Source organism: Nannobrachium achirus (genome assembly GCF_963921795.1).
Source record: "Nannobrachium achirus genome assembly, chromosome: 9".
NCBI classification, from domain to species: Eukaryota; Metazoa; Chordata; class Actinopteri; order Myctophiformes; family Myctophidae; genus Nannobrachium; species Nannobrachium achirus.
The window spans coordinates 8,791,224-8,801,942 of NC_137818.1; the positions used below are offsets into that span (position 1 = coordinate 8,791,224).

The 10,719-nt window shown below is 42.2% G+C and overlaps 1 long non-coding RNA gene across 1 annotated transcript; it reads right to left on the reverse strand.

Moving 5' to 3' along the window:
- Positions 1–9,453: 9,453 nt before the first annotated feature.
- Positions 9,454–10,477, reverse strand: LOC308291925. Its single transcript, XR_013962369.1, has 3 exons — positions 10,340–10,477; positions 10,099–10,225; positions 9,454–9,517 (listed from the first exon to the last, which is right to left on the reverse strand). It is a non-coding gene; the product is annotated as an uncharacterized lncRNA (long non-coding RNA).
- Positions 10,478–10,719: the final 242 nt, after the last annotated feature.

Genomic DNA, 10,719 nt, shown 5'->3' on the forward strand with positions numbered 1-10,719 from the left:
AAAATATTACAATATTACACGAGACCACTCAAAACAAGCATTTATAATAGAAATGCAAACCTTCTTAAGTCAGAGTTGCTTGAAGTCCATTGGATCTGTATAAGCTCAAAGCGTAATCGCAGTAGGGTGTTGATTTACGAGGAGGATTCTGGCCGACAGCACAATATACAAAGAAATTACTGACAACAATGTAGGCTTCCAATTATCACACAAAATAATGTCCTAAAACAGACACTTTAAAAAATCGACGAGCTCACAACCCATGGCAATGTGATGCATTGTCAATCATCTTATCTTTGTGCATTTTTCAACAGATCCATTTAGAAACCAAATAAATTGTAATTAATCGCGATCAGGTCGATTATGTAAGAATGGTGACGGCCTGACCATAGTGAAGGTTGATGGGATTAACCCATTAAGACCAGAGGGCAATACTACAAATGCTTTTTAAATCAGTATAGTTCTCAAACCTTGTAATGCCAAGGACCCCCAAAATGATAGGTATTTGGCCGTGGACCCCCTCATCTGACAATGTTTTGTGTCAGGGTTAGGGTTAGGGTTATTCAACATTTTTCAAACACTTTCACGATTTTTTAAAAATGTTCACAAAGTGACATGCTGCGAGCTTGTAGATCTGCAATTATTAAGAGCCACTGTTCTAAATCCTGTTCTAAAGCATACAACGACTCGCGCCGCGAGGCGTTGCTTGTAGATCGGCTATGTTTGCTAGTTTTGCGCGACAGCCTTGTGTGCTGTCGCGGGCTGTCGCAGGGCTTTACTTTATGAAAACTTGGAGATACAAGGTTTCTGCCCGACAGTGACTGTATGTGATATACTGTATGTATGAAATGACACAGATGGGATTATGCTTTTCTGATTTTAATGGGAATAAGGAAAGGCTTGAAGCCAAAAAGAGAGCTTCAGGGTTGCTCCAGGTCTGGATTGCATTCACCAGAGAGTATAACGTCGTTGTCGGGTGGAAACCTCGTATGTCCAAAACCGTTAGTTTAGCATTTTCCCTTTTAAAAATGATTTAAACTAGTCTAGTGAAAACAGCCGATCTACAAGCACACAACGCCTCGCACTGCGAGGCGTTGTGTGCTTGTAGATCTGCTATTTTCACTACTTTTGTGTGACAGCCTTGTATGATGAAGCAGGGCTTTGCTTTGCGAAAACATTTACAAATTTGAAACTTGGAGATACGAGGTTTCCACCCGACAACGACGATAAGTAAGTGAGTAGCTCTCTCTCTCTTCTCCTAAAACCACGGCACTGTGCCCACTCTGCACTATCCGCCCAATCATTTTGTGTAGAGAAGAAAGTGCTGACTGTCTTATCGGACAGGGATCACTAAATGGAAACCATTTTATGCTTAGTCATAAAAATAAAAAATAAGATTGCTTCCCTTAAATCAAAAATTATATCCAGGTCAAACTCGGTCGTGAGACGGCGATATTGAGGAAATGGTGGCGTCGGCAAAAAGAAAAGATAGTTAGTCGGAGACCTGAATTGAGGATGCTACGATTCTCATTAGGAATAGCCTGGAGGAGCCGGACCGTTTCTAAGGAGTAGAGGGGCGGATACAACTTAGCGCTGGAATCCAACGCCGGCTCCTTATTGGTTCCTCGATCTGTGTGCCCGCCCCCCGCTCCCCATAGCACACAGCTCAGAAGGAACAAGTGTGCATTCTCCGGCACTGGCATCAACCACGGTGTCGGCGGTAACTGCCGACAACAGCCATGGCAACATGCCGGCAGTGGACCGGCAGCCGCCGACAACAACCGCGGCAGGCACTGCCACATGGACTGGACGCCGCAGCATGCATCGATGCCCGACGGTGGTTAGGGTTAAGGTTAAGGTTAGGTTTAGGCATAGTTTTACTGAGGTTAGGGTTAGGTTTAGGCAACGTTTTACAGAGATTAGGGTTAAGGTTAGGTTTAGGCATAGTTTTACTGAGGTTAGGGTTAGGATTTATAAGGAGCTGGTGGTATTTCAAAAGGCAAGTAAATGCTCTGGTGCTTCTGGGTTAAGGTTAGGTTTAGGTATCGTCGGACAATGTCTGCTACAGAGGTGCCGCGGATTGATTGTCTGCAGTTGCCGCAGCCGGAAAATGCACTCGCTCTCCCTCCAACTCAGAGCCCTGACGTCACAACATTTGGAGCGACGCCCCCTGCACTCTGATAGGTTGGTTCCTATATGCCAGAAATGTCAACAGAATAGCCCAGGCTTTTAATTGGAGCCGAAGCGAATGAAAATAAAAGCCTGCATTAAGAGTCACAAGGAGGGACAAGATCGTAAAGGAGTAGACTAGAGCAGTGTTTCCCAAATACGGGGTCGGGACCCATGTGTGGGTCGTGGACCAATTTTCATGGGTCACGAGTAAATACATTTGTGTGCCTTTATATATTTTGTTTCCTATACATTTAGTTTTTAATTATTATTTCAAAACATTTTCAAAAAAATCTAAAAGAAAAATAAGAAAACGTCAAGAGTGCATGCGTGAGTGCGTGCGTGTGCGTGCGCTGCTGGCATCTTATTTATTTGGGTGCTGATGGGGATGTCGTAAAGCCAGCATCTGTGGAGCTGCCATGCACAGCCACACATACTAATGCTATTTGTTGCTGCCGGGGCAGAAACTTATTACGACACAGATGCTATACTGGTTTAATGGGTTTAAAGTTCCAATATTGTCAATTATAAAAATACAAAAATAATTCCCCTGTTGTTGATTTGTTGATATCTATTCTACGATAGATCAGCGATGCCTCCGTGGCTGTTCAACAATAAAAAAGCTGTATTTTCCAACGGCATGTGGAGTTCATATGGGTTCGCTTGGTGTTTAAAAGCCGTGGTATTTCCTGTGCTTTCTGCCACAGTCTAAACAGTGTTGATGAGATGAGAGTGTGATGCAGTACTAAAGCTGCAAACTATTGCACCTCCTTTGTACAAGCCACACCACACCACACACACAGAGACACGCACACGCACGCCCCCACACACGCTTCCTATATTCAACATTTTAGGACGCCTGTTTTATGATTGTGAAGACCTTTTTTTATTTTATTTTTTGAGTGGTGTCTCTGCGCTCCAATGCTTGACCGAGTGTGTGTGTATGTCCCTATGTCTGTTTGTAGCATGGCCTGCAATACCACTGGGTGACCTTCAAGTGGCACTGTTGAGCAGCCTAAAGGGCCATTCAGACTTTGGATATAATGGGCTGTCAAGGGCAGAAAGTCGTTTTTTTTTGTCACTCAGTAGGCGTTCCCGCATAACTTCCGGGTATGATGATGATATCACGCGCATACCCTCTTCAATAGCTACTGTATAACAAGTTGCCACTTTTAACTGAAACCCTGAAGCCGAAAACAGACGATCAACTCGACACGTTGTGAGCTTGTAGATGTGCTATTCTCGGTGCGCAACACCGGCACACAACTAAGCATACTTTACTTTGTGTTTATTTAGATGGGATGCTGCATATTAATGCAATCAATTAATACATGTAAAGTAAATAGCCTACAACGGATTTAGCAAAACGCTGATTTACATCCGCAGCAGAGGATAGAGGATTACATTACACAGGGAAAACAACGCATAATACATAAATACAATAACAGAGGTATAAAACGGGTACAAAAGGTGCAAAGCATTGGCATAACTCCTAACCTCTAAATACCTAACCCCAACCTGAGTCATGTCCTAATTGTAAACCTATAATTCAAAAGATCTTTGTCGGGGAGAAAAGAAGAAGAAAAAGAGAAAAAAAAAAGCAATTTCGCTTTTGAAGACCAGGAAATCTGACCTAAAAATGTATTTGTAAATTTACTATTATAATTCTGGTCGCAAATTACTATGAAAAGCCCCACTGTCTGTCAGTCAGTCAGTCAGTCAGTCACGTCACGTCACGTCACGTCACGCCACGTCACGTCACACTTTTGTCCCTACTCTTATCTCCGGCACCGTTGCCCCTATCCATGGCAAACTTTGCACACACCTCCTTGGCTGGCAAACCACAACCTCCAGCCCTGATTTCTCACATGCCCCTCTTCTAGCGCCACCATGAGGTTGCTTTTTGCAGACAACATTAATGGACACTGCTCCTACAGATGTTGCCTACAATGCCACTTACAGGCCAATTTGTGTATACATGCGACCTGACGGTCGCTTATCTCCCGATTAGGGAGTCTTACTGGTAAAATTGTATAATAATTCTGGGAGACATTTGGCCCTCGCAAGTACAGACACACACACACGCACACACACACACACACACACACACACTAGGGCATTAACGACTTTATCGTTTGATGACGTCGTCACATCACACACGACCCCCCAATTATTTTGGGGGGGTCCCCAGATGATTAACTTAATGTGAAACATTGTTTTCTCACTCAACTGTAAACAAACCAACATGAAGTTTAAGTGTATAGATGGGTATCTTCACATTTCTAAAGTGCCAATTTAAGGACTTTTTAATACCTCTAAAATGGCAAATTAAACATTGTCCAAATTGTCAAATATATAGAGGCAGAAATTGTGAAAATAGCCGATCTACATGATGCGAGGCGTTGTGAGCATGTAGATCTGCTAATAGAAATTTTTTTTCTTTTTTTTCAACTTTGACTTTCGACTTTCTCTGGTGGGAGTCGACTTGTGTAATGAAGTCGACTGAGTTGACTTGTCGACTTTTTCGTTAATGCCCTAACACGCACGCGCGCGCGCACAGCCGCACACACACACGACACGTGCGCCTGCACCAGCAGATCTACAGTAATACATTGCGCTGATTGCGGTAGCAGTGCCCCTCTCTCTCTCTCTCTCATCATCACCACCACCCCCTCATCAAGCAGAATATGAGATCAGTGTTAAATCCAATTGTCTCACATGCAGCCCACAGACGCTCCCACATCTCCCCGGCTTCCCTGGCTCCCTGCAGGCTGCCTGGAAACCAGGAGAGAATAGAGAATATGATCGTCGCCGTCGGGCAGAAACCTCGTATCTCCAGGTTTCAAATCTGTATGTTTTATCGTAAAGTAAGTAAAAGACCTGCTTGCATCGTACAAGGCGGTGGCGCAAGGCTAGTGAAAATAGCTCACAACGCCTCGCGCTGCGACGCGTTGTGAGCTTGTAGATCTGCTATTTTTGGCTGAAGTTCTCAGAATATGGACGCGAGGGTTCAAGTGGTTAATATAAAAAAATTATTAAAAAAAGTTTCTATCACTCAAAGATTTGGAGGACCCCCTAGTAACTCTGGGGACCCCCTATGGGTCCCGGACCCCCTGTTGAAGACCCCTGCTCTAATGGTTTCACTGGTAGTATAGTGAGCCGTGTGGTGGGTTCTGTTTAGCTAGCTGTGGTCTGGCCTGTCAGCTGTGGTACGTATGGGGGTGGATGGGTGGCTATGGGTGGCTATGGGGGTGTGGGTGTGTATGGAGGGAGGTCTCAGTAATGCGAGGTTATTTTAGCCCTGTCTAGCCCTTCACTGCGGGCCTGTCAGGGAGATCCAGCCAGCCAGGGAGGGAGGGAGTTAATTTAATTTGAGGGTTTTGCGGCTAATGGCTTTTCCAACCAGGGATGCATTGAATTCCCTCATCTCTGGACGGACACACACACACACACACACGCGCGCGCACACACACACACACACACACACACACATACACATACACATACACACACATACACACACACACACACACACACACACACACACACACACACACACACACACACACACACACACACACACACTCTCTGAGATGGAAGAATAAGTACTTAAGTAAAAGTATCAATACTGCAATGTAGACCTATACTCTGTTAGTATTAAAAAGTATCTGCATCAACATATACCAGCAGAAAAAGCATTCATTGTGCAGAAAGTACATTTCAGAAGTTCAAAATGTATTAAAAAAAAAGCTTATTTTGAAAATAGCTGAGCTATGTAAGCTCGCAGCTTGTAGATCTGCTATATTAAAATAACCAAAATAATATATATAAGGCTGAAGTGGTTGTGTTTTGTAATAATAATCAAGACAAGAAAAATCAAAGAAGTGAAAGTATTGTAAATTGTAAATACTCAAGTAAAGTACAAATACCTCAAAGTAAACGTACTAGTTACTTTAAACCGACCCCCAATCCAAACAGCAATGACTTTAGAGAAGCTAAGCTACTACTTCTGAGCCTTTGTCGCCTAAGCCTGATTTAACAGCACTTGTGTGAAATTTGTGTTGGTAGATTATGTCTCTGTTGTAACAAATGCTTCTCTGCCATAACTTTGATACTGCTGGAAAGCCTGCTCATTTCCCTTTTGAATGGTACCCCGTTCGTAGACAAGGTGCGTTTGTGGGATGAGCACCCATGAGTATGTGGGTTGCACACATGAAAAATGCGACAGCTTAAAATGCTGTACAACAGTGGTTTTCAACCTTTTCAAGCTGCGACCCCCCAAAATAATCATATTTGAACTGGGGACCCAACACCCTGACAAGCACTTGGAATTGTTGGAGTTGAAACGTTCCATTTAGTTTGACTCAGTTCTGCAGACAAATATTGTAAAAAGTAGCAGATCTATACCAGCCCACGATTTGCCCCTTTCTTATAATATTTGACAATTTGGCCAATGTTTGACTTTTTTATTTATTTTATAGTATAGTTCATTGATTACTTTTGATGCAGTAATTAATGGTCTCTTTCTTTCCTTTAATATTGTATTTGTTGAGGTATTAAAAAGGTCATGAAGACCTGAGTGAAGCTGATTCTACAAAATGACTTTTAAATCCTAACAGTTTTCTGAAAAACCCCACACGGAAGAAAAATATATGAACATATATGTTTTTAATATATGCATGCATATATGTCTAACATATATGCCACATATAAAAAAATGGCCAACTATATGTCATATATGTCATATATGTGTGCATATAAACATATATGTACATATATGTATATATGCACACATGTTTATATATGGTCGCAAGATATAGGCACATAGCCTACCAGTCAAAGGTTTGGACAGCTTCTATTCAATGTGTGTTTGAGAAGCTGTGTCCAAACCTTTGACTGGTATGTACACATATATATGTAGAATATATGCACATATATGCACAAGATATATGTACATATATGTGTTAAATGATACACATACCATACTCTATATATACCTACAGGAATACAAAATAAAACACACAATCTTGAAGTCATTATTAGCATTTATTCACATACAAGCAGAACTCAACTGACACTGATACTGTATGTTCCATTTGAAAACTGAACTGACGACATATCGACTGCTGTAGCCTGGCACATTAATGGCCACACATTGTGTGTGTGTGTGTGTGTGTGTGTGTGTGTGTGTGTGTGTGTGTGTGTGTGTGTGTGTGTGTGTGTGTGTGTGTGTGTGTGTGTGGGCAGTAATTAACATACAGGCACATACTTACAGAGAATGCAAAATGTCCATTGGTCAGTGCAAAAAAGTAGAAGTGACATGGGCTGGACTCCCAGCAAAGCCGCACAGGAACAGTCAGTAACAATTATTCCAGTTAAGTTACAGTTGTCCAAACGACCGCTGTGTCTCTCATTGTATAACATTCACAAAGGACTTTCCCAGTCTCTCACATCTCCGTCCTGGGTAGATGAATCTATCGGATCCTCTGTCTATCCAAAGAAGGTGGAGGGGGTGGGAGGATATCCAGCGTCCTAGCCATTTGCATCCTGGCCAATTAATCCTCCACCCCCTACAAGGAGAACCCAACAACGGAGCCCACCTTCCTCACCAGTCTGTTGAGTTGAAGGTGTCACTCGCTCAGTTGTTCCTCCCCAGCACGTTATTCCACATTAATAAAAAAAAACTGTTTGGTGGCAAAACGATCGCAGTCTTCTCAGGAAGAACAGCCTGCTCTTCCCCTTGCTGTGAATCACCTCAGCGTTGTCCAACCAGTCTTGATGTTTCCACCGATACTGCCTTCCATCCAGCTCCGGTGCTATACCGTAAGATTGGAGACAGAGAAGATGAAATTAGCTATAGCACATTAAACATGTTTTCCCCTAGCCCATATAGAACCTCTGCTGCATACTGTTATGCACCGCGGGATGGAAAATCATACTCTGGGAGCATGGAACTACCTTTACTTTTTGGATAGAACCTCTACCTCGGCGTGGAGGCATTCTACAGCAGCCCAGGGATATCCGCTTAGGACCTCATCTCGAGGAGCACAACGGTATGCAGCGGAGAGTGAGGTTCTATATGGGGCTAGTTTTCCCCATGTTCGGTCCTTTGCTCAGTCAGTGGGGGATGTTACAATATTACATTAAAAAGTATTTGACAAGACTGGGAGAGACTCTCACCACTGCAACATCATGTTGAAGCTGGGCAGCATTTCTTTACTAACTACTGCACAATGTGTCAGACACATTATTTCCCACATAACCAATGCAATGGTGACATCATACTGTATATCTGAATATACTTTACAAAACGTGTAAGTGTAATATAAACTTACTTTGAATCTTTTCCACTTTGGTGGGGTCCAGCATATGTTTGCCCTCGAGCTCTGGAACAACACCATGCCTCCCTGTGACAACTGCATCCTTCCAGTTCTTCAGTCGTGAAGAATTTGTCAAACAGCTGGTGGAACAGGCGACTGCAGTCCTTCTTAGCACTGTGGTGAATGGCTACCTGTTCCAACGAGAACACAGAGTCCACAGCCAGTGAACAAAGATTCCATGATTAACACATTTCACAAAGTTTCTGCTCTTCAAGTGGACCATGGAAACAGACCATTGTGTGATCTAATTAGGCCTGGTTTACACTGGCAGCCAAACCCAGCCTGAATCAGATCTGTGTCACATCCGGGTTGGAATCTGATTGGTTCCATGTGACCATTTAAGCCAATCGGATTCCAATCTGAATGTGACTCAGATCTGATTTAGGCTGGATTTGACTGCCAGTGTAAAGCAGGCCTAAAGGAAACTTAACTTTCTAGCTCTAACAGATCACAAAGCGTAGTATGGGATATAGTTAAAGGAGCTATAGTCAACTTTTTCATTGTAGGTGTACATCCTAGTCTACAGACTAGGATGTAAACAAAGTACGGGCCCTGTAAATGTAAACAAAGGGCCAAAATGATTATTTTATCATTATTTTACGCTTTTTGTGGTCATTTTTTAATTGAAACACATATATGAAGCTTATTTTTTTATAAAATATTTTCGAAACATTATTTTTATTTTAGCATCCGTTTTTCAAGAAAAAGTTGACTATAGCTCCTTTAAGATAGTTAATCTTCTCACTGTAGTGTGAAATGTATATTGAACATGTTCGTCTACCTCCCAAATTTTTACCTGGACTATAATCGTACCATCAAAAATGTAAAATCCATTATACATTTATACATACCTGGATATAGCTCTTGCACCTCAATGGCCAACACCTAAACTTTTCACATTGGATCTGCCATCTCCATGTCCCCAACCATCTCAACAAGTCCCTGTAGAGCTTGCAGGTGTTCAATGCCTGGAATGAAGAGGAAAAAATATTATGACAATCCCAACATATTCAAAGGTTGAGTACAAATAAGTGTTAAATAGCGCTATATTCTGATACCAGTCATTGCTATGCCATTGCTATGGAATATTTATTTTCTCAGTAGCAGGGATTGTCATGTTCAACGGCAACCTTCTCTCCCCATCTCTCCAGTAAACAGAAAATGTAAAGTTTCAAGTGAGACAAAGAAATGAGCTGACAGAATTGACAACTGCAACACTATGCTTCATTTTTTGTGAATGGTGGGTGACCCAGCCAGGGTAGGGGATATTTATAACAACACACCCGGGGGTCTAGAGTAACTTAAAGAGATATTCCAATTTCAAAATTACTTTTTGTCATTTTAGCATCTAATCAGGCTTTTGGGAACACCCAGGACAGTTTTTGAATTTCTTCATTCAGTATTTAGATTTAGAAGCAGACACATATCAGTCGCTGATTACAGATGAGCATGGTCATCGCATAATTTCAGAAAAGTATAGTTTTAAGGGTGAATATTAGGGACAGTACAGTGAGCCATCTTAAAAACTTTAATTGAACTGTAACCTTACCTAGATAAACTTCAAAAGGTGGTCAATGGCTTGTCGGGCTGAGAGCTTTCCTGGTCTCGTTGCGGCCTTGAGGTGAGGGTGGCATGTGGTGGATAAGGCAAGATGGAGGACATCTCACTGTCCCATCCTGAAAATACAAGGGTGGGGGGGAAACAAAGACATTTTTACTAAAATCTGTTTACATTTTGGTTTCAAAACCATCCCCTCTTCCATTAGTATTATTCCTTTAATTCCAGCGTACCATTTTCCAGTTCTTCTGTTGTGGATTCAGCATTATGAAGCAGATCTACATGGTCGCCTGTCTGGGCGAGTCCACAGCTTTGTTCAAGGACTTACTGCATGTAGTGAGTAAGTAGGCCACTTCTGCAGCGATGTCATCACCAAACATCAGACTGAAATCCTGTATCTGCAGACAGGATGGAATACAGACAACATGGCATACATTTTAATGGGTTCACCCTATGACCAGGGATGTGATCTGTTTAAAGTCATTTTTCATTTCAGTTTGACTTTAAGGCAAGACATTTAGAGCGACATACCATTCCTGCAATGTCAAGAAATCTTGTAAAGGTGGTGAATATTTCAGAGGACTTCACTGGGTCATGAACCATTGTTTGGCAA